This window comes from Pseudopodoces humilis, chromosome 4 (assembly GCF_049639895.1).
Source record: "Pseudopodoces humilis isolate 2021_Gansu_Grassland_sample_001 chromosome 4, ASM4963989v1, whole genome shotgun sequence".
Lineage (NCBI taxonomy): Eukaryota > Metazoa > Chordata > Aves > Passeriformes > Paridae > Pseudopodoces > Pseudopodoces humilis.
This window is the reverse complement of record NC_142203.1, coordinates 50,573,980-50,595,325: the sequence shown is the minus strand read 5'-3', so window position 1 is coordinate 50,595,325 and position 21,346 is coordinate 50,573,980.

The window sequence follows — 21,346 nt, the reverse complement described above, 5'->3', positions numbered from 1 at the left end:
GCATGTAGTTAAGGTGGTACAGCTGTACTGAGCACTCCTACAGCAGCACCCTGTAGCTGTGCTGGTGTCCACTAAAGGAATTCTCAGTCATCATCTCTGTCTCAGCTCCTCTTCTGCAGTCTTGTGGTGTCCCAGAGCAATGGGACATAAATAACCTCTTCAGTCAGATTTTGCTGTTAATTTGACTTTATATTGCTTCTGAAGAATTTTCTGCTTATAGTTGACTAGCTAGTATTCAAGGTAATGGTATAGTTTTTGCTTCCCAGAAGAATATATAAGACCTCTGGTTCTAAATACTGTTTATTTCTGTTTAGTATCTGCTGGCCAGTGTGAGTGCAAAGCTAAATTTGAATCTGGCTTTTTCTTTCCCTTATAAATATGCAAATTTCTCTTAATACACTCCCTCTGCTCCCACATTATTTTTTGCCTCCTATTTGATCTGCCTTTGTTTTTATTGCGCTGTAAATATTTTACCTTATTGCTCAGAGAGAAGTTAACATAAAGGGAATTGATGCTGCACATGTGATTTTCTGCCACTTCCGGACCTTGTTTCTCTACAGCTACCTACAATTTTTCTTTTCCAACCCAACTTGTATTTGCTGACGTTTTTAATGAACATACCTTTTTTCCAATCAGATCTATCCTGAAAAAGTGAAGATGCATTTATCTATTTTTATGTAGGTGCTGAATCTTGCTAGATAAAAGTACACCAACAAAGACTTAGCCTGGAAGAAATAGTGTGGGGGTCCTCAGATAAAGGAAAAAAGCATACAGCTGCAGAAGCTCTCTTCACTTCACAACTGAGATATGGGTGGAAGCCGGCCAGTACTTCCTGTAGATATGGCACAGCATGTCTGTGGAGAAATATCTCCTGTTCCTTCTTTGAGCTGGCTCACAATGGTGGTTGGTATTGTCACTTACTGGAAGAAGGTGTCTGGAGAGGTCTGACTGCTATGTTGTAAAAGCCAACTTAATACGTTCCTGGCTTGCTGGCTTCCGCTTTTCCTCTCTTGAAAGAGCTTTGAAATTTGCCCATATCAAATGAGAAGTTCTTTAGAGCAGGGGAGGGACAGACAGGCTGAGCAACCAGTTAAGCTACTGGATATCCAGGCTGTTAAACATCTGAAATAAGGACTGCGTGTGGAAAGAATGACTGATGGTCTTAATTCTCCTTGCACAGCCCTGGTTGGGACATTTCCACACTGCTGTCAAGCAATGAAAAATGCTTCATATCATACGTGAGACTTCCCCTCCACCCCAACAACCTAAACAGGTACCTGAAGGCAGACGTCACTCTTTGCTAGGTAATTAATTGCTTGAAGATGGGAAACACTAAGCATTAAATCAAGACAAGTGGGAAAAACACATTTCATAGAAATGGATTTTTGCTGTGGAGATGTCCTCTGTAGAAAAACTGTAGGCAGTTTTTTAGGTAATTTTTCCCTCCTTCCTAGACATCCTTTCCTAGAGAAAAACTTCAAAATATATGGAATGTTTTATTGTACTGCCAGTGCATAGACTTAAAGTTAATAGTTGGATAGCAGTGTAAAAGATTAACATTCAGAGGACTCGTTTCTTTCCAGTGGGAAGTGTTTTTGAAAGGCCTCTTGGAAAGGCTGATCATTGAGTACAGTCAATGCCACAACCATCTAGAAACAGTGCTGCATGTTCTAATTTCCCCTTTGTGGATAGGTGCAACTGAGAAGTGTGGTTTAGACATCTTACTCCTTTTCCAGGCCCTTACATATATGAGAGCTCATATGAGCATTTAAATAAAGACTTTCTTGAAAGCTAGATTGTGGTTTGGTAATTCCATAGTGTGTTGTGGCTGCTACTGCCTAAGTGACAAATACTGAGGGTTTCTAAGTTTTTGGCTGGTGCCTCTAGAGGCAAAAAAAGTTCATCCCATCAACTTTCTACAAATAACGATCCTTAATGAAGCCTCAGTACAAAATTCAAGTTACAATTCAAGTGCTATAGTCATACAGGAGCAACTTGGTCATTCCAGCTTTACTAGAAGAAACACTGATAATTCTTTAATTAGACAGTGTTCAACCCACTGCCCCTCCCAGCCTTTTTTTTGGTGGAAGAATAGGTTAAAGTCATTTGGGGGCAGAGGGACTTGGAGGATGGTGTCCATAGAACTTTATGTAGAAGATGCTGGTTGTGATCCATACACATTGTTAAATTCCTGGTGCCAGGTAAAAAAAAAACCTGGTGATTTCATAATTGTAGTATAGATATATCTTGTCTGAGTAATGGAGTTTGAAGAATTGCTTGGACAGAAGTGGATAGCTGGCAGATTGTAGCATATAGGAAGAATTATTTCTTCATAGCCCTTTGTCTTTCTGGCAGCCTCCACTGTTAGTTTAATTTATGTAAGTGAATGCAGAGAAAGAAAAGTTGTAAAACTGCTTGCTTACAGAGAGCATAATTCAAATGGTGTCATGAGAACTGCTTTTTGGTATTTGATCTAGTGCATCCATCTGAGAGGAAAACCACTCAAAAAAAGCCATTTTTCACCATCTTAGGTTTCAGATGCAAATACCCACTGACTGCTGAAAACTAACATTTTGTTAGCTGTCTTTGTAATTCAGATGTCCCAGGCAAGCAGTGGATGTTCCCAGTAACATGGTATCATCTAAGGGTCCCTTGTTGACCACCAAGAATCTCTAGCTGAAGGCTGTTTAGTGCTCCCTGTATAAGCATGATAGATGTGACTTTCACTAGGAACTACCCCAACACTTTCTTTTAGTGTTCAGCAGTTAAAAGGATCCACTCCAGAGTATGGCCTCTGCAAGTGGCTGTGACATGTAGCATTAATAATTAGACCTGACATTCATTTTGTTCTTCTCATTTGACACTACAGTAGCAGTTAGTTAATTTAACACTAAGTAGCAGTTTTTACGTGGTACTGTAGGAGCAACTGAGAAAATAAAACTGCCTTTAAATTACCTCAGAATAGAAGGAAGTCAAGCAGACAGCCTGGTCATTAGGAGCCTAACAATCACATTATTGAATCAGTGAAGACTTGAAATAATCACAACTTGTGTAAATCAATTATCTCCAGAGCCTGTAGGGAAGAAGTGAAGCTTCACACTGCCTCAAGAGGCAAGGCTGAGCCAGGGGTCTGCTGGGAGGAGCTCAGTCCTCATTAGAGAATATTCCAGTACCTCTGATGAGCTTAGCTATGTGGCAGCTTCCCCTTTGCCTGTACTTCCTATTTTAGTTGTTTTTTAGAAGACTCATAGAATAAGGTATAAAATAAAATACCATAAAATAAGGTCTTTGTGTTAACCATAGTTCACAGGATGGAACCTGGCCCAAATTCAGAGCAATCAGAAGCAACTGCATGGGTAAATCCAAGAACAAAAGCAAGATATGCAGAACCCCCACTGCTCACATTGCAAAAGGTAGGGCAACCAAAATAGCACACACAGTCTGGGAGGCCTCCATTAGCCCTGCAGCAACATCCCTAGGTGCTCCTTGAAGGAGCCCCTGCCAGCAAGTCTGGGGTCTTTTGGAAAGGCTCCAGTCCTCTTCTGAGGGCAGTGTGCAATGCCTCATCCATCTGTTGAAACAAAGGATCAAGGACTGATAATCAGGCAGAAGGATATCCTGTGTTATTTATGATTATCAGAAATTAATGTTAAAAGTGGAGCAATACATTGAAGACAAGAGCATAAAGTCAGTTTAAGTCAAAGGTGAATCTGCCATATTAATTCTTCTTGCATAGGACTCCTACTCAGTGCAAGCTGTTAATTTATGAGCTGTACTAAATATCATTCTCAAGTGTGACTATAAATGAAAATCCAGAAGACCAGCTAGGCACAGCTCAGCTCTGAAAATGATGGGGATTAAAAGGGCCATTACCAGGCAGTAGCACAGAATATGCATTACCAATGATTTAATTTTGGTTCTTTGTATTTGTTACAAATAGGAAGGAAATCGAACCAATGTGTTTTCATCTTGGCAAATTTATAGCTTGACTTGTTAGAAGCTTACAGTTTGCTTTTAGAAGCAGTACACAGACAAGTGTACTGACAAAGAGCCCAGTTTATTTGAGAGAGGAAACAAAACTCAGAGAAATTGTCAGCCTGGGACAGAAGAAAACGCCTTGCTCAGCAATTTATCTTAAACATACAAGCTCACACAGTTAGCTACAAAGAGGAATTGTCACAGGGTCCTCTGGCACTCTAGAGTCTCTGTGTGCCAGTCCATCGTGTTTGATTGTTTAAGCCTCATGGACCTTGGAAGTACGACTAGTTGATACAGTCCTGCGCTTGGTAAGGAGTGGAAGCTGCCTTCAGATTAGGTATGGATGAAAGACTATTACACAGCTCACGTGGTAAGTAAGTGGAAAGCGTGTTGCACTCATTCTGGTGTTTGCTTCCTGTTTCCTGCAAATTTCTTCTATGCCTCAGCTTTCCCACTTGTACCAAGTCACGGGGCTATTGCAAATATAAACCAGAGCTTGTAAAGCTCATGGGGAGCAGTGGGTGCACATGCATAGCTGTATTCGTACACAGATGCACACGCGTACAAGCAGACTTCACTTAAATATGCCCAGTGCCATCATTTAACCAAATTTTAGCAAAGACCTGAGGTGAGTTGTTCTGGTGTTCTGCCTCTGTTTTTTTCTGGTTGGCAGTGTAGGTGATTGTCCTGGTTTTGGCTAAGGACAGGGTTAATCTTTGGCAGTAGCAGAGAGGGGGAGTGGCCAGGCCCTAATATTATACTGTGTCACCTCAGATCACTGCCAGCAGCAGGCAAAGGGGACTCTCTTCCAAGAAGAGTGAGATTTCTGGCTGGGAGAAAGCATGGTGGGGAAGAGCTGGTTGAGATTTCATGGGCTTTCCATGTATATAATTTCTTTGTCTTATACATTTTGTTATCGATATTGTTGTTACTGTTCATTTTCTTATCTCATTGCTGTTGCCAGTAAATTGTTCTTGCCTCAACCCGATTTTAACTTTTTGTGCCTCTGATTCTCCTCTCCATCCTGCTGGATTGGGAAGCAGGAGGGGAAGGAGGGGAGTGAATGGCAATGTGGTTTGGGAGAGTCTTGGTGGGGGTATTGAATTGGGGAGTACCATTCCTAAATGACAGATTTAGCACCATAAGGATATTTACTTTCTTGTAATATTTTGCATTAAACATGCTGTTCAAAAGTAGAGAAAACAGAAATTCCATATATATGAAGTTTAATCCAATCACTTGTGTATACATCCATTCTGCTAGACTTACTGCACTAGTGAGATGCATGTTTGAGAGAAACAGAGAGAGCAAGCACAAAATATTGTGTCATTAACTGGATTTCAAATAACCATGGAAATATCCTTGGAGGTCATTTTGTACAGCCTACTGTCAGAGCAGAGCTCCTTTCAAAGTTAAATCAGGTTGCTTGGCTGGGCAAGTTTTGAGTTTGCAACTTAGATCAGACTTTATTACTCAGTTTTGATTAACATATCTTTATGATGCTAGTTTCTTTTAGCAATGAGTTGACAAGGCTTTCTGGTACAAGGACACAAAATAAGGCACTGTTCTTTGAAAAATGGAATGAACTCAAATGCAGATGTCAGGCATCATAGTGAGTAAGGATGAGTTCTTTGGCACAACTGGCCTAATGCTTTCAATAAAAATAAATATATTTCAGAATCTGACTCAGTGAGCTTTGTATAAAAGACTGATTTTTTTTTTTTGTTGATATACAGCCTCAGTCAGTAGCTCCAAGACTCATACTTCGCATATATTCGGGTTACATGGGAAATTCAACAATAATCTGGATTTATTTTATGTTGTTTGGAAGTCTCATACACATGCATACTGTAATGGTCATGCATTAATAACATAAACACATTTTCAAAAGCATCAATCTAATACTGTGGGAAAAGGCCTTGAGGATGTAATGCTGCCAACCTTCAATTGTTTTTATTCAGTTTTATAGGATTATGCTACTAAGAATATTTTTTAAGTCAAGATTTCTCTGAAACTTAACAGAAATTATAATACCTTGCTGTGATTGTGATATTTACATTGTGATAGTGCTAAACCATCTATGTCCCAAAAAAGTGGAGAATTTATCAAAATATTAAGTAAGTTAAAGGAGAGGAAAAGGGAAGTGTCTTGGGCTGATTAGCTTTTTCATCCCAAAGAAAAAAAGTGAAAATCAGTTTAACACAGCTTGTATCCCTATACCATTTTGTCTTTAGGCAAAGAAGCTGGATGTACTGTATCAACCTGTCCATCCTTTGCTGCGTTAAAGGATGACAGTGAATAAAATGGGCTATTAAAAATTGCCTGGTGACATTAAAAAAAAAAAAATTTAAAAAATCAGTAATTTGTTAGCTCTTTGATAAAGCTGTAGTACTGAACATGTAAATAAATGGTTCCCTGGCTTTGCCTGTTTTGGTTCCAATCCTGTGCTGCTTTCTCCCTGGAAGTAGGCATTTTTTCCACTGTAGTTGGTCTTTTAAAAAAGAGCCATAAAGAAATGTTTCATTTTTGTGTTAATACTGCCACATGAAGCTTTCATTTTTAGTTTCTACAGTGCTGATCTTCCTTCTCAACAGACTCCTGAAGTCATTAGCAAACATGAGCAGTCCCGGATAATCAGTGACATAGGAAGCAAGACATCAGAGTCAGTAATGTGAGAAGAGACATCTTTTTGCTGGAAGCTATGTCACCCCTATATTGTTGATGATATCAAAGCAATTAAAGGCTTTTCTTTCTTCTCTGCAAACAGTGTTAAGCATTCAAGTTCATGTGCTGAAGAAATAAATTTCACTGCTAAGTTGGCAGACCACTCACAACTTGGCTTCTATCCCCTTTCCCTTCTGCAATAATACAAAAGGAGCAGAGATCTGCCTGCAGGAGAACTGAACAGATTTGGAGCGTGGTGTGGCAGGAGATCACACTCACCCAGAGCACTGCTGCAGCCTGGCAGACCCTGTGCTGAGTGGTCCTGTTTGTGCTGGGGGATTGGGACAGCCCTGAATAAGCAAAGGAGCACAAAGATTGTACAGCTGCTCGGTTCCTTCCCATGCAGCTGGGACCTGTGCCAGACACAGATGAGCTCTGAAGAAGTGTGCTGTCTCTCCCCCTCCTCCCTGCAGCAGCTGTGCACTCCAGCACCCAAACAAGTCTTCATCACTCCATGGTGGTTCTTTTGTTCAACTGTTCTTAAACTTGGAGTCCCATTTATGCAGTCAAGTTATTAACACAAGATTCAGGGCTTGAATCTGCATTGTTGTCTGCTTTGTGCAGTAATTTAATGGGCATGCCAGAGGGCAGCTGAACAGCACTAAACCCTTGACCAGCTTTTTTTTCTATCTTTTGTGTAGAGACAATTGATTATACAAGAGGCAAAACAGAATAGCTCATCTGATGTAAAACAAGCTGCAAATTTTGTCGTATTGTCATTCGCATCCTTACTACAATTAATTAAAATTCACTTCATGCAACTAAATGTAAGAGATGCTTCGGGGTGTGGACTGTCCAGGACACGGCAGAGACCTCTATAATCGAGTTAGATGTTAGTAGTTTATTTCAGGGTGTGGGAGAGAGAGAGAGAGCCTGCTATGAGCCAGCAGATAGAGCTCAAAGTGGGCTCAGAGGGAACAATACAAAAGGGGGTAAAATATGAATACATGAGCTCAAGACTTAAGATAGCTAAGAAAGAGAGTAACAGAACAGAAGTGAGAGAGCCAAGAAAAGGCAAGAAGTAAAAAGAGCAGCAACAGAGCGTAGCAAGAGTGAAGCAAGAGCGTAGAAAGAGCAAGGCAAGAGACTAGAGAGCGAGCCCTCCTTTACAATTACTTATATAATCTATATATTTGAATATTCTATTCCTTCACTAACCAATCTTCATAAGTATACTAATACAGTAACATTTGTGTGCAACCTATAGAAATCACTGTTTTTGCATATTTTTAGTTATCTCAGGGTCCTTCAGACCTTTCCTTATAAAGCTGGGGAGAGGGGTCTCAGCTTAGTTTTACTGGGGGAAAGAATGTGTTCTGGCATACCAGACCAGTTTTTTTTAATTATTCAAATTGTGCTTTCATTTGTATTTCTTCCTTAGCCTTTCTGGCTAAAGAGTCATATTTATAATTCCTTTCTAGTTCTACTTTCCCAACACTAAAGATGGAGAGCCCCATACTGAGATACATACATGACTCTACCTAGGCACAACAATTGGCATCAGGTGTAGCACTATGCACACTTAAGACAGAACAATTTTTTCTTCCTGAATTTTTATGGAAGTTTGCCCTGTTGTCAACAAAATCAGAACAAAATTATTAGCTTTAGATACAGGGGGAAAAGGAATGGCACAGATTACAAAAAGGAGTACCATGTATTAGGAGGTTTTTTAATTGGTTACTGCTTCAGAGTTAGATGCAATTTCCTTTTTAACAGTATAAGAACATAATTTTCTGTGTCCGAGACCCTACGTGTGAGATTTGATCATGTGGAGTCCAGAGCACTGGGCTTCCACAACCATCCACAAGAAGATGGAACCCTGGGACTGGAACCTGTTTCCCTCAAAGTAGCAGCTTCACAGTCAAAGCAATAGCCTGAAAGTAACAATGAACTAAGTTCAGCACGACATATTTTACAGAAGAAAAATCTCCCAGAACAGAATAGCCTAAATGGTAGTGGTTATGAAGATTTTACTGAGATGAATTGGTTAAATTAACAGCAAAACTTTTCCATCTCAGTTGTCAGGTGTCTTGTTGACTGCTCTGTGCAGGAAACAGCAGTCTTTGCATGAGGAGAAAATGTCTGTGATGCTGTGAAGGTCTGGAGTGTATATTTATTGCATAACAATTTAATCTGCTTGAGTCGATAGGGTTTGCCACAATTATACCAGCTTAAGAAACCAATGAAGCTTTAAGGACATACCCTGAGTTTAGAATAGCCCTTCTCTTCAAGGATAATTTTGATCCACCCTTAAGAAAAGAAGGCGAGTTTTCTTTGGTTTTTTGGTTTGAGTTATCTATTTTTGCCACATGGTGTCAAATGTCAGAAGGAATTCTCTTACTTGAAATTATGCGAAGAAAACATATATGACATATTTCAATAGTGACATTCTAAAATTCAAACTGCCTTGAGTGATAAAGGACAACTTCATAGGTTTAAATATTCAAATGCATAGAATTATCTGTGTTACTTTAAAAAAGAAAAAGGAAAGTAAAAAAAATAATTTGAAACAAAATTTTATCTTCTGATGTATTCAGATGCACGTGTAGATCCAGCACTATTATGAGACATAAACTGTTTTGGGCGATACGTCTATTTAACAAGCAGAAAGAGCCATGTTATCATGGTTCTTCCAAACTATCATGTCAGGGCTTCCAAAAAAAACCCTATATTTGAATAGACCCATGAAACAGAGCAAATGATTGTTGTAAGAAATGAATATGATTTAATTTTTAGTATGTAACAGAGTAATGCATTTTAATGGAATAAAATTAACAAATATAACGTCAGCCAGCAGCTGACAGGAGCAAAGAAGCTTGCGCAGAGAAGTCTCTGTTTTATATCTTTATTTATATCTATTGTAAAGATCTATATATTTATTTGTATCTGTATCTGTATTTTTTTGTGCTGTAGATCCACCAGAGGCTAAAACTATGACATCATGGATGCTTTCCTCATGACACATTGTTTGTCCACCACGGAGGGCAACATGATAAATTTTCATCAGGCAGTCTGTCATCCAGCTGGCAGACAGTGAAATACAATACTGTCAGAGGGCAAGCCAAGAAAGAAAAGAAGACAGAGACACAATGTTTTTCTGTCCTATGACCACCATTTTAGTTATGCTAATCCAACAAATTAAATGCAAGAAAATCTACTTAAAAGGCAATGTTACGCTCCAGCTGCCAAAAAAATTGAGAAATTGCAGTGTGATGCTGCTTCCAAAATGTGCCCTCTCCACGTGCACATGCACACGTACACACGCACACTGAGTGTGGTTATGTCATGCTCAAAAGTAATGCTGAATGTTCCATTTAAAGGGAGCCAAGCAGACAAGTGAGTAAATTAGTGCTGTTAGAACAGCTGGAATTAGTTTTTTCTGTCTGTCCCTTTTCAATTTGTTCTCATATATTGCATTAATATTCTGTTTTCCGCCGTAAGAAAGAAGGGAAAGAAAAGCAGCAGATAATAAATTCCTAGTTTAGCATTTCCATTGTCTTTCGTGTTAATGGGTTTTCCCAGGCTCAGGGCTGTACCTTATGCTGTGGGGCAACCTATAATACTTCCTCTGAATTGTTATGCCTGAGTGTTAATCTGTATGCTTAATTCTGCATCAGAGGATGTTAGACCATTTTCCACTCCTTTTCACCAAAGACCATGTGTACAAACATATTTTCTTTCCTGAGATTTAAAGGGATTCACCAAGAGCTACTTGTAATAAAGAGACCAGCCTATTTTGGCTTCTACTATTTTGATTTTGGGTCATGTTTTAAATATAGTAAGTTATGGTTTTTTTGAATTAAAATATTCATTGTTCCTATATTTTTACATTCTTTTTCAAGAGCTTGTTCTGTACCAGGTCAATTCTTTTGTGATTATATGTCTTTCTTAGACAAGCTGAGGTAAACTTACTAATCTAAGGTTTTACTTTTTTAACAAAAGAGGTTTGGGTCCTGTAACTGGTAACTGAGGCCAAACACTGTACTATGAAGCTGAATAAAAACCAGGCTTTCCTGCTGAAGGAGTTTTTCTGCTCAAGGAATTCAAAGATGGCAAATAAGACCTTGAAGCAGAAAATCTATGAGCTGTTTTGCTACTGCAAATCTCAATCCCTCAGGGAGGCAGTAGGTGTATTTTTTCCTGACAGAGTAGGGTGGGTGTCCCCTCACAGGTGGGAAAGCGTGTGGGGGGTTTCTACATGTGAAACTATTTATCCACATAATTACAGACAGAAAGTTTATTGGATTCTTTCTATTTGGTTCTATCATGAGAGAAAGATCCAAGAGAACACACATATCTTTGGCTCATCACAGTGTAACTACACACAACCTGTTTTGGGGCTTCAATGGCCCTCAGCCACTGAGCAGCAGCCTGAGAAAGGGATTGCAATTATTATTGACCTCATCAGCTATAAATCTTCCAGCATTATTGTTTCTTAATTACCAGGACACCTAGTGAAAAATTGCAATTCCTGAAGAGCCATCCAAGCATGCCGTTAAAGACAAGCATGATGGTAGCATTTCTGTGTTAGCATCACGCTGCAACTTGTTGCCCAGGAAGGTGTGACACACAGATCCCCATGGCTGACTCCACACACAAAGAGCAATTTCAAGTGACTTTTTTTAGGTTCCCCTAAGCCAACCCTGGAATATCAAGTAGGTGCAGTACGGGCTTGGAGCTTGGCACACTTCAAGGCAGAGGTAGGAGAATGCTCCACTATGGCACCTCCCTAACGGGGCTCAGAGCTCTCTGTGCCACTTCCAACTGCAGGCAGGGGGCCTGGGAATCACATTTCAGTTTGTCACTTCTGCCTGGGGAAAACAGCAGGCCCCAGAGGTTACCCCAGAAAGCACAGTACAAATGGCAAGATTTAAAACCTCTGCCATGGTTCTTTCAGTGAGACCCAGGGAGAGTTAGGCTTTAGCAGGGGATTGTAATACACCTGCTTTTGCCGTCTGTCTTTCTATCTGGCAGGCACTTGACTGGGGAAAATTACACACTTGTATACCCAGGATGGCTTTGTTTGTCTCTCAATGAATTAAACTTCCTTGGGTTACTAAAAAGAAGAATCTCCAAAAATTTTTGGCCTATTGCTACACCGTGGCTTGTTCAAGTAAATCCAGGCCCTTCAGAAACCTTTACTACCATGAATTATATCTATCATCTATTATATCCACCATCTATTATATCCCCCAGCCTTTCAGCCATATTTTCTATATTCTCTCATTTCCAATCTGACTGACACAACAGTTGCTTTCAGGGAATGTAATCTTTAATTAATCAACTTACTAGCAGATGTTTTCTGCAGGCTATAATTTCTCATCTAAAAAGACATTTTTCTACCAAGAAAATATAAGGCTTGTAAAAAAACCCCCCAAATTTTAGCTGTAAAAAGTAGTCATTTCCTCTGCTGTAAACTTCATCTCATCACTCCAGTGATGTGATTTGGCAGCCAAATCTTCAGGGTCTCTGCTGTCAGTGCCTATTATTGCACCTTCTGGTGAATGCTGGAGTGTTGAAGCACCATCACAAATAAGAAATTCTGCTGCTGACTTGTTTTTTCACAGTGATAGCCGAACCACAGTAGTAGCAATAATAATACTTCTTACTCCACAATTGACCATCGTGAAAACTGGAGCAGAAAATAGGAAAAGAGATTCCAAAGCTTATATCAAGTAATCTAAATTGTTCATCCTCCTCTGCAAATCGTAGTTTTACAGCTATTTACATATAGAACTGAAAAGTGTTGATGTATCCCTAACCAAAGGTTTTAAAATGTTAGGAAAGCACAGTGTGCCCCTATTCCTTAGCTGAGTTTCATGTAGCTACTATCACAGTACAAAAGCTGATCATTAACAATTCTTCTGGTCTTGAAACTTAATTTTATGGATGCATCACATGTAAGAACATCTAGGTCCCCAGAGAATGTTATGGTTGACTCTTAGTCTAAGGTTACAGCCTGTGGCTGTCAAAGAAAACAAGGGAAGAGTATACTGCATTTCTACAGACCTATTATTAAAGTTATTGAGCCATTTTGCCTACCACATATTCATACAGCTAAAGTCAAAGTCTATCTTTCTTACAAAACTCAGTCAACCCAATTTATCTACATAGCTATCAGACTTCCTTGCGTAGCATTGCGAGTTTAGCCTTTTGTTTCCTTGTAAATATAATAATAAATAATATTTGGTAATCTGTGCCACATCTCCAGCACCTGTAGCCTCGGCTAGGCAAGGCCCAGTGCCTTCACACCCTCCTGTCTGTCTGCAAAGGGCAGCAGAACTGAGCACCAGGAACAGGGGTTGAACTGCCAGGTTCGAACTGTGGAAACAGCAGCAAGCATCTGAGCGCCAGCGGCTGCATGAAATCTTAGGTGCAAATGGCGTGAGTCAGAATAGATCTGTTTTAGTGACACAACCTAAAACAGAACTTGTAAGCTGTGAAAAATGTCTGTTTTGGGTACTGTCTCATCACTGAATAGCCAGCGGCCATTTGCACTCCTACTAGTAGCTAACAGAGAACTTGAAATCACAGGATGTACATTTTCCTCTCATTCTTTTCCCTGTCTTGCCAGTCCTTTTATCCTTTAATTAGACTCAATAACGTGTCTAAACAGCTCCTGAATGGGACATCTTGTGAGAAATTCACATTTGACAAAGTTATGCAGAGGGCAAGCCAGCAGGGAACTCCTGTCCCAGTGACCAGAGTCAGAGTACAACTTTTATTCCCACAGCAAGTGTAGACAATCTCAGCTGAGAAATCACACTGGAATTCCTCTTAACAAAATGAAGTTATATCGCTGAGAATTTTGTAGCAGGGCACAGTTGTTTTTCCTGTTCAATTCAGCATTAATCATTGCATTTCACCTCAATAAAAATGTTTTGTCACATCCTATCACTTTAATGTTGCTGTGTGGCCACTGTACATTTTAATTTGAGGCACATCTGAAATCTGTAAATTTGAAGAGGCTCACTTCAAGACAGAAACCAGCAATTAGGTAGTTAGGACATGTTGAAAACTGAGTTCTCAGCTTATTGCACAATGGCAGGGAAAATGAATCTAAGAATATTATCTTTTTTTTAATGTTACTGACATTTCAGCATAACCCAAAAAAAGTGGGGCTACATTGTACTAAATAATGAATAGACACAGGAAAAGTGATCCTACCTTAGAGAATTTCCAGTCCATTGGGAACAGAGTGTAATATAAAAAATAACATTCAGGCAAAATACACAATCATAACATTCTTGAAAAAAAATTTTTTTCATTATAATAATAGTAATGTTTTCCATACTCAGGACTAGATCTATTAACTGAACTGCCTATCACAATCCTCAGAGATTCACAAAGTGAAGCCTTCAGGCATCATTCCAAACACCAGAGTCCTGAGAAATATTAAAATACTTCCTCCAAAGACAGGAGTGGAGGGGCAGAGCTGGGCACCCACGTTAGGAGTTCTCCAAGCTGTTTCCCCCAGCAAAAACATGACAATAGTGCTCTTGAAGTTTTGCAGACTTATGGTCATTTTTAAAGAGTCCATAAATTAGCACACTTTTGGTCAAAACATAACAGGCAAAATGGGAACCAAAGCAGCCATAGTAATTGAAGGAAGCATCAGAAACTAAAAGCTGGAAAAGCATTTTTCAGCATCAGGCCAAAAGAGTCCATAGCACAATCAAATAATGAATTTTCCATATTAGTACTGATGCAGCTGTATTTTAATGAACAGGACTGGTAATGAGATAACTACTAAGAATGTGTCTCACAATCATCTGCTGCTCAAGCAGGGAATCTACCTGCAGGTGCAGCAAGATCCTCTCTTTCCTTTTGTAATGGGACCTTTGGAGCTTAGAATAGAGTTGCCCCTTGAGGACAGTCTGGTGTCCTACTGGTGTTAGACTTAAGAACCTAAGATTTGCTGTTAAGCTTCCTGGGGATACACTAAGGTCACAGATGCTGTATGCCACGTACTATTTTCTTAATGGATTATTTTTATTGCATTATTCCTTATAAGTTTTCTATCTTCCCTGCTACTTTCATCTGTAAAGTTCTTTTAGTCTCTTTGTCAAAAACCTTGGTTTTGTAAATACCAACCACTTCGCTTTTTCATACTTCAAATAAAGAACTACCTAGTAGGAACTCCACACATAGATGTCTTACACCCTCACCACCCCTTTGCCAGGATTCACCTTTTATTCCACTCACAAATCTCAGCCTTCAAAACTCTTCAAAAATTAGACAACATTTTTTTCTGTTGTTCCCTCTTTATTTTTTTTTTAAAAAAAAGGTAAGAAATAGTTCTTTCCTCCGCACAGCCAGAACCTTTCCTTATTCTCTTAAATAACTTCCCAGTAGTTGGGTCATACGTATTCTATGTAACTAATACCAAGAATGTGGCAGAAGAGGCTCAGTTTGATATTTTTTTTGCCTACTTTCAGTGTCTACTATCCAGGTAGTATTGCCCTGTTATCACAGATGAGCAAAGCAGCAGGGACCAGCCCTCCTGGAAAGGTGAGATTGGGTACAGTAGTATCAACAGCTCTGTTAAGAACTGGTTTCTGAAACTTGGACAAGTGGAAGATAAAGACAAATTTTTGGTTGGCCCATATATATATCTGTATTCTCTAACAGATGTTTAAATGGTCTATACAAATTCCATTAAGGCTTTCTCCTTCAGGGTAGTGGTACTGATCTTTAAAAGCAGGAGCCCCACTAAAGGCTAGAAACTAGAAAAATTTACTGTCTAAATTAGAAATGTCTTAATTCAGTAGAAATAATTGTTATTTATATAAATTTTGAATTATAATTTGTTTCTCTTCTGAGCATAACTAAATTACCCTGAAAAAGCTAGAGGAGAACAAAAAGCCTAATGAGAAATGCTTTCTCATTCAGCTGCAGTTTTAATACGATCCTTTATTTTACATTTACAACAGCCAGAAATGTTGCAATATTGCATTTTTAAATCTTTTATACTGTGTACTAAACTTCCGACAGATTTCAAAAGCTGCACAAATGGACTAACATAGGATCTACACTGGCCTATATTTATGTTAGATATATCATTGCATTACATGTAACTTAAGATCCTACGGAGATTTTAACCTCTTTTACTCCATCCCCAAGCACAGTGGCTGAACCGTGAGCACCCTGACTGAAGTCCATATGATGTTCAGAAAATGTACATGCAGCATACAGTTGCACGAGGGCCTCATGTTCTTATTCATTTCCTGCCTTACTGTGCCTTATTGTGCAATGTTAAGGATCTGAATAGGTGCTTTCTGCCAGCTGGAGGTAGCTGTGGTTCTGTGATGAATGAAGCAACCCATGCACTGTGGGAGCCTAAGTTTACAGCATGATATCCTCAGTTGGTGTAAATTAGCTGGAGCCCTTTAAACTTAATGGAGTAGTGCTGATTTACTGCCTGGGAAAATTGAGATGTTGGTTACTGTGGAGTGTGGCTCTCAGCAGCTCATTAATGAGATCTAATGGCATCATATTTTTATACCTCACAGAAACCAGACGGAACAATTCTCAGTCATTCAGCTGGCCTGAGAGAAAAAGGCTTTAAAGTGTGTTGTAATTCCTGTACTAACCTTTTGTCTATGAAACTGGTGATTCAAACTTGGATGTTGCAGATAAATAAAGCCTAGTACTGTTGAATTCTACACATCCATCCAGTTCTCAAGGGAGTATAAAAAATGTACACACTTCCAAGAACTTTTGACCTGCTTTTCCAATTGACAAGGTGATGATCAGTCAAAGGTTAGACGTGACCTTAAAGGCCTTTTCCAACCTAGGTGGTTCTGTGACTCACAGCCAAAAAAATCCTTTCTCAAACAACAGGATAGTTGAAGTGTCTGCTGAACTCCTCTGGCTGATACATCAACATTTACTGGACTCATTGTTCTCTTCAACCAGTTTATCATTCGTCTTTACTGATTTGTCTGTAGATTGCTCAGCACTATACCAGCCATAAAGATTCTTCAGGTTACGTTATGCCTTGCAGGCCCTTCATTATGCACTCTCCTGGTTCCAAATTACATTGGGAACATCACATTTTGGCCAAAGAAAATGAATTGTTCATGACACATTTTACCTCAAGAATTACTGCATTTGAAATCCTGTTTCAAACAGGTAATTGTAGCAGGCTATTCTGAGTACAGTGCTGGGATGAGTATTGTATTGTTCTCTTCTCCAAATCCTTCATGAATGCAAACCCAAAATCTGACATACTTCCAGCATCACAGTTAGAGTCCCTGAACAGATTGTTACTCTCAGAAGTGAAATCAAATATGGCAAATTGAAAGTGCTTCTGACTCCCTCTTACCCTGAGGCACACGAATGACAAGTGTGCACCTGTGGTGGGAGGCACTGATCACTCTACTTTTTTCAGTTTTGCCTTTTGAAATGCCTTCTGCCTTTTCTTCTGTATTTCATCAGCCAAAAAAATCTAGACCTTAGTTTGCTCTTTAATAGCATTCACTGGATTAAAGATGACCTTATGGCAGGAGGGAAGGCTGATAAACTCTCTTTCCAAAAGTGAAAATTCCTTTCCCGAAGAGAGAACTCTGTTATTTTTAAGATGTAGAGTGATGAAGGCTCATCCTCCTATGAATTACTTATTTCATACCATGAGGCATGCTGAAACAAAACTTCTTTTTTTTTTTTTTTTTTGAGAGCCTGGAATTCAGTGGGGAACATCATGCAGAAGTCCACAAAATGCCTTTTGTTTCTGCAGCAATTGTGTCACTCTAGTAACAGATTCTCAGTGTAATGGTGAATGAGTTGTTACATATTTAGGTTATGTGCTGCAAGAAGGAGGAAGGGCCATATGGAGTCTCACGATAGCCAGGTCCTACAAGGGTACTTCAGCTTGGCTGTTGAATTGGTGGTACACATACCAACTGACAGGATGGCACAGTAGGATAATGAAAGACATTATACTTCATTTTTCTGGACTGCTGCATGGTTTAGATTTTACACACCTGGAGATGTTTTACCTAGTCACTTAAGTGTTTTAAAACCTTTTGGGAGAACTGTTCTCAAAGCAACAAGTAAAAATGCCACAAGGACAAGTTGCATTATCACCATACTACATTCTGTAGTTCTGATTCCAGATGTGCCTGTAAAACATCCCCTCTGAGCCAGGGAGCAACCCTTGGGTATAAATCAGCTTTATCAGGCAAAGGTAAAGGGTTTCCATTATCATTTCTCAACCAGTAGCAGCAGCGGATTACCATCCCTATTTAAAAATTGTATTGTGCGAGCTTAGAAGAGGAATATACTTTGCTTTCTGTTTAAACTAATCCTTTAAAATACTTCATGCAACACTGTTGTTGTGAATGGCACCACAGCCTACTGTACATTCAAAAGTCATTTAGGCAGAAATGGAACTGGCACCACTGTAAGAGCACCAGCTACAGAAGAATGTCGGAGCTGCAACACTGACCCAGTTACCATTTCTCTCAACATTGTTATTTGTATCGCCTCATGGCTAGGAATACTAAATATTTAATCAAATTCCCTTGATTTTATAAATACAGAATACCAAGTCTGTGCTGCCCTCATGACTTCATGTCAGTGGGCACATTAGTGACAACAATTACAGCAGATGGGCAAGGTCATCACATGAGGAGAAAATACCGGTTGTGCCAGGGCATATCATAGCTCTATCTCACCCACTGTCTGCTCCCTGGCAGTAGCCATCTGTGGGTGCCTAGGGAGAATTTAAGGACATCATATAGTGGTACTTTGACAGAACACTTTTGACAGAATGCTTTGTCACTTAAATGCAGTTGTCTTCCTTCACAACTTTCCTTCATGTTTTATCCTAAGAATTCATCTAGTCTCATTTGTGAGCCATGAAAACTTTAGTACACACAGTGTCTTTGGGTGAGGGGCTTCACAGACGATCTGGTTTTGGCTGGAGTGGAGTTGCTTTTCATCACAGTAGCTAGTATGGGCCTGTGGTTTGGATTTTTGCAGCAAACAGTATTGATAACATGGAGATGTTTTCATTATTGCTGAGCAGCACTTACACAGTATCAAGGCCTCTTCTGCTCCTCACCCCATGCCATCAGAGAGCAGGCTGGGCATGCAGAAGGACAGCTGACCCCAGCTGACCACAGGGACACGCCTATGATACCATATGGTGTCATGCTCAGCACACAAAGCTGGGGGAAGGTAAGCCAGGGAAGGCCATGGCTTCAGGCCATGCATTTCTCCACAGAGGCTGACAGGAGGATTAGTAGCAAAGCAATCTGGATTTCTGAGCTCCGTGTGCTAGAACACCTTCAGGCTTGCACCTGTGACCTGGCTCAGCCTTTGCTCAGCTGCATCACCAACACACAGTCCACAACTGAACCCTGACAAATCATGTCCAAAGCTGTCTGTTTCCTATCTTTCCACACCTACAGCTGTGCTTTCACATACTGCTCACAGCTGTGGAGACTGCAAGGTCTTGCATTTTAATTGTCTTGCTGAATTCACTAAGGCAGGGAGAAAGACTGTGTCTGTTCTCATCACGATACTGAATATCACACTTATCACACAGAGAAGAGCAATTGTTTCAGTGTAATTAATTACTTAAGGTACTCCAGCTCTCAGAAACACAGTAAACAGTTAATATAATTTAACTTTATAGATAACACAACAAAGTAAAATAGAGAAACAAATCCCTTTTTTTTTTTTTTTGTTCATTAGATAGGACATAAACTCTCCTGTGAACAGGCCTGATAAATGGAATTTCCCTTTAGGACATTACTGATTAAAAATGACAAGTGTAATATTTCTATCTAGCACTTTGCTGAGATTCTGTCAGCAAATCCCCAAACCTTGTAGTTCCAAACTATTCTAAGGAGGATTTTATCCCTGAAGTCTCTTAGGAGATCCTTCCTTCCTAAAATATGTTGATGTTCTGACATTCTGGTGTTGTCCCTGGAAATGTTTTAAAACCCCAATGTATTGCTGCACCCCAAGAGACCAAGTCTGGTTCATAAAAAATAGGTTTTTTTACTCATAGGTAGATAAATGTGCTGTGAAAGCATTATGCTGAAGTGCAGAGAATTTTTCAGCTAAACTGGTATTTTATGCCATAAAGAGCCAATGTTTCTATCCATCTAAACCACCTGCCTATTTATACTTCCAGTCACCATGGCATCCAGTCACAACAAATGGAAAAAAACCCACAAAGCCCCCTCTTCATTTGGTACTCATCATTATCAGCATGTACAAGCCATCAGATCCTGTTTCCATTGCTCATGCAAGTAGTCTCTACAGCTCTCAGGGTGTTGCATCTGCAGTCTGAACCTGTGGTACTCACAACTAGAGACAATATGCAATGCTGAATGCTTAAATACTTTCTCCACTGGAATTTTTTCTTTTTTTCTTTAGTTTTTGAGCTGGAATACCACTGGAAGCTTGCACTAACAAAAGGCTAAAAAGGGATTTCTCAGTCAGTGACTTATTGACATCAATTAGCACATTTCTTAGTGTGCATGTCTTAAGTCTTGGACTGTCTTGAGTTTGAAGGCATCAGTTCATCTCAAATGGACTAAAAATCCATCATCACAGATTCTTCATCATTATAACTTGTTAGAACTGCAGCTAAAGCAGCATTCCCTTCTGGTATGCACAACACCATGATGATTTACATTGATTTCTTCAGACAGAGGATCAAGATTGCATATCACTGGCTTCTACCACAGCTGAGCGTGTGGGGGTGCAGATTTAGCTTGCCTAAATCGAATCAAGAATGGACTCTATGCTCTTGAAATTCAGCTGAGGCTCAAGGACCAGTTTAACCTGCCTGCTTTCCATTACAACCTAACAGACCACCTAAGTTCTTTAGGTCACTCCACCATTCTAACCAGGCTCATGCTTCTATGGTCCTCTGCTGGCACCACGTTAGGGATCAAGCTATCCCTGACCACCCTGAGGGATACCTGGGGATACAGGTACCCAGGCTAGGCCATGGCCTCCCAGAAAAACCTGAGAGTAACTTTCTAGGCAGGCTGTAGGTAGGTGATATCATGGTGCTGCTCCCTGGGAAGCAGAAGGTTGCAGTCCCATGTTGCTGCTGCTGGAGGGAGGCAGGTTCCCCTCTGCCCATGCCACAGGCCCTAGTGCCCCAAACTCCCCACTCAGTGCTTTGTGACTTGGACACTTAAATTAAATGGACTGATTTATGCCATCTGTAGTTAAATGTATTATGTGTGTATGTTTCTTCAATTTATAAATAAGACTGCAGTCAAGTATATGATACTCCTTGTGTGCTGCTTCACTTTCCAAATAGGCTATAATATCTTTGCTGTGCTCATTACAGTTTAGTCCCACCAGCCTAGGATGGGTATGCTTGCATTTGAGAAGAAAAGGAAAATCAGAAATTATTTTGAATGAAAAAAAGAAAGTACAAGGAATCCGTGAGCCAAAGATATATTGCTGGGTTGATTCAAGATCAAGATTTAGCTCAAAGCGTAGTTCATTGCAAAACAAAACTAACTGTGGTTCATAATTCCGAGTCCAGGAAAAGAGCAACCTAGGACATTATAATTATAGCAGGTCCCCTCCTATTCTCAGGGTAGCCAAGAGGTAACAAATACTCCCCCAAAACATATGCAAATCACTGTTTGCAGTGGAGCACCAC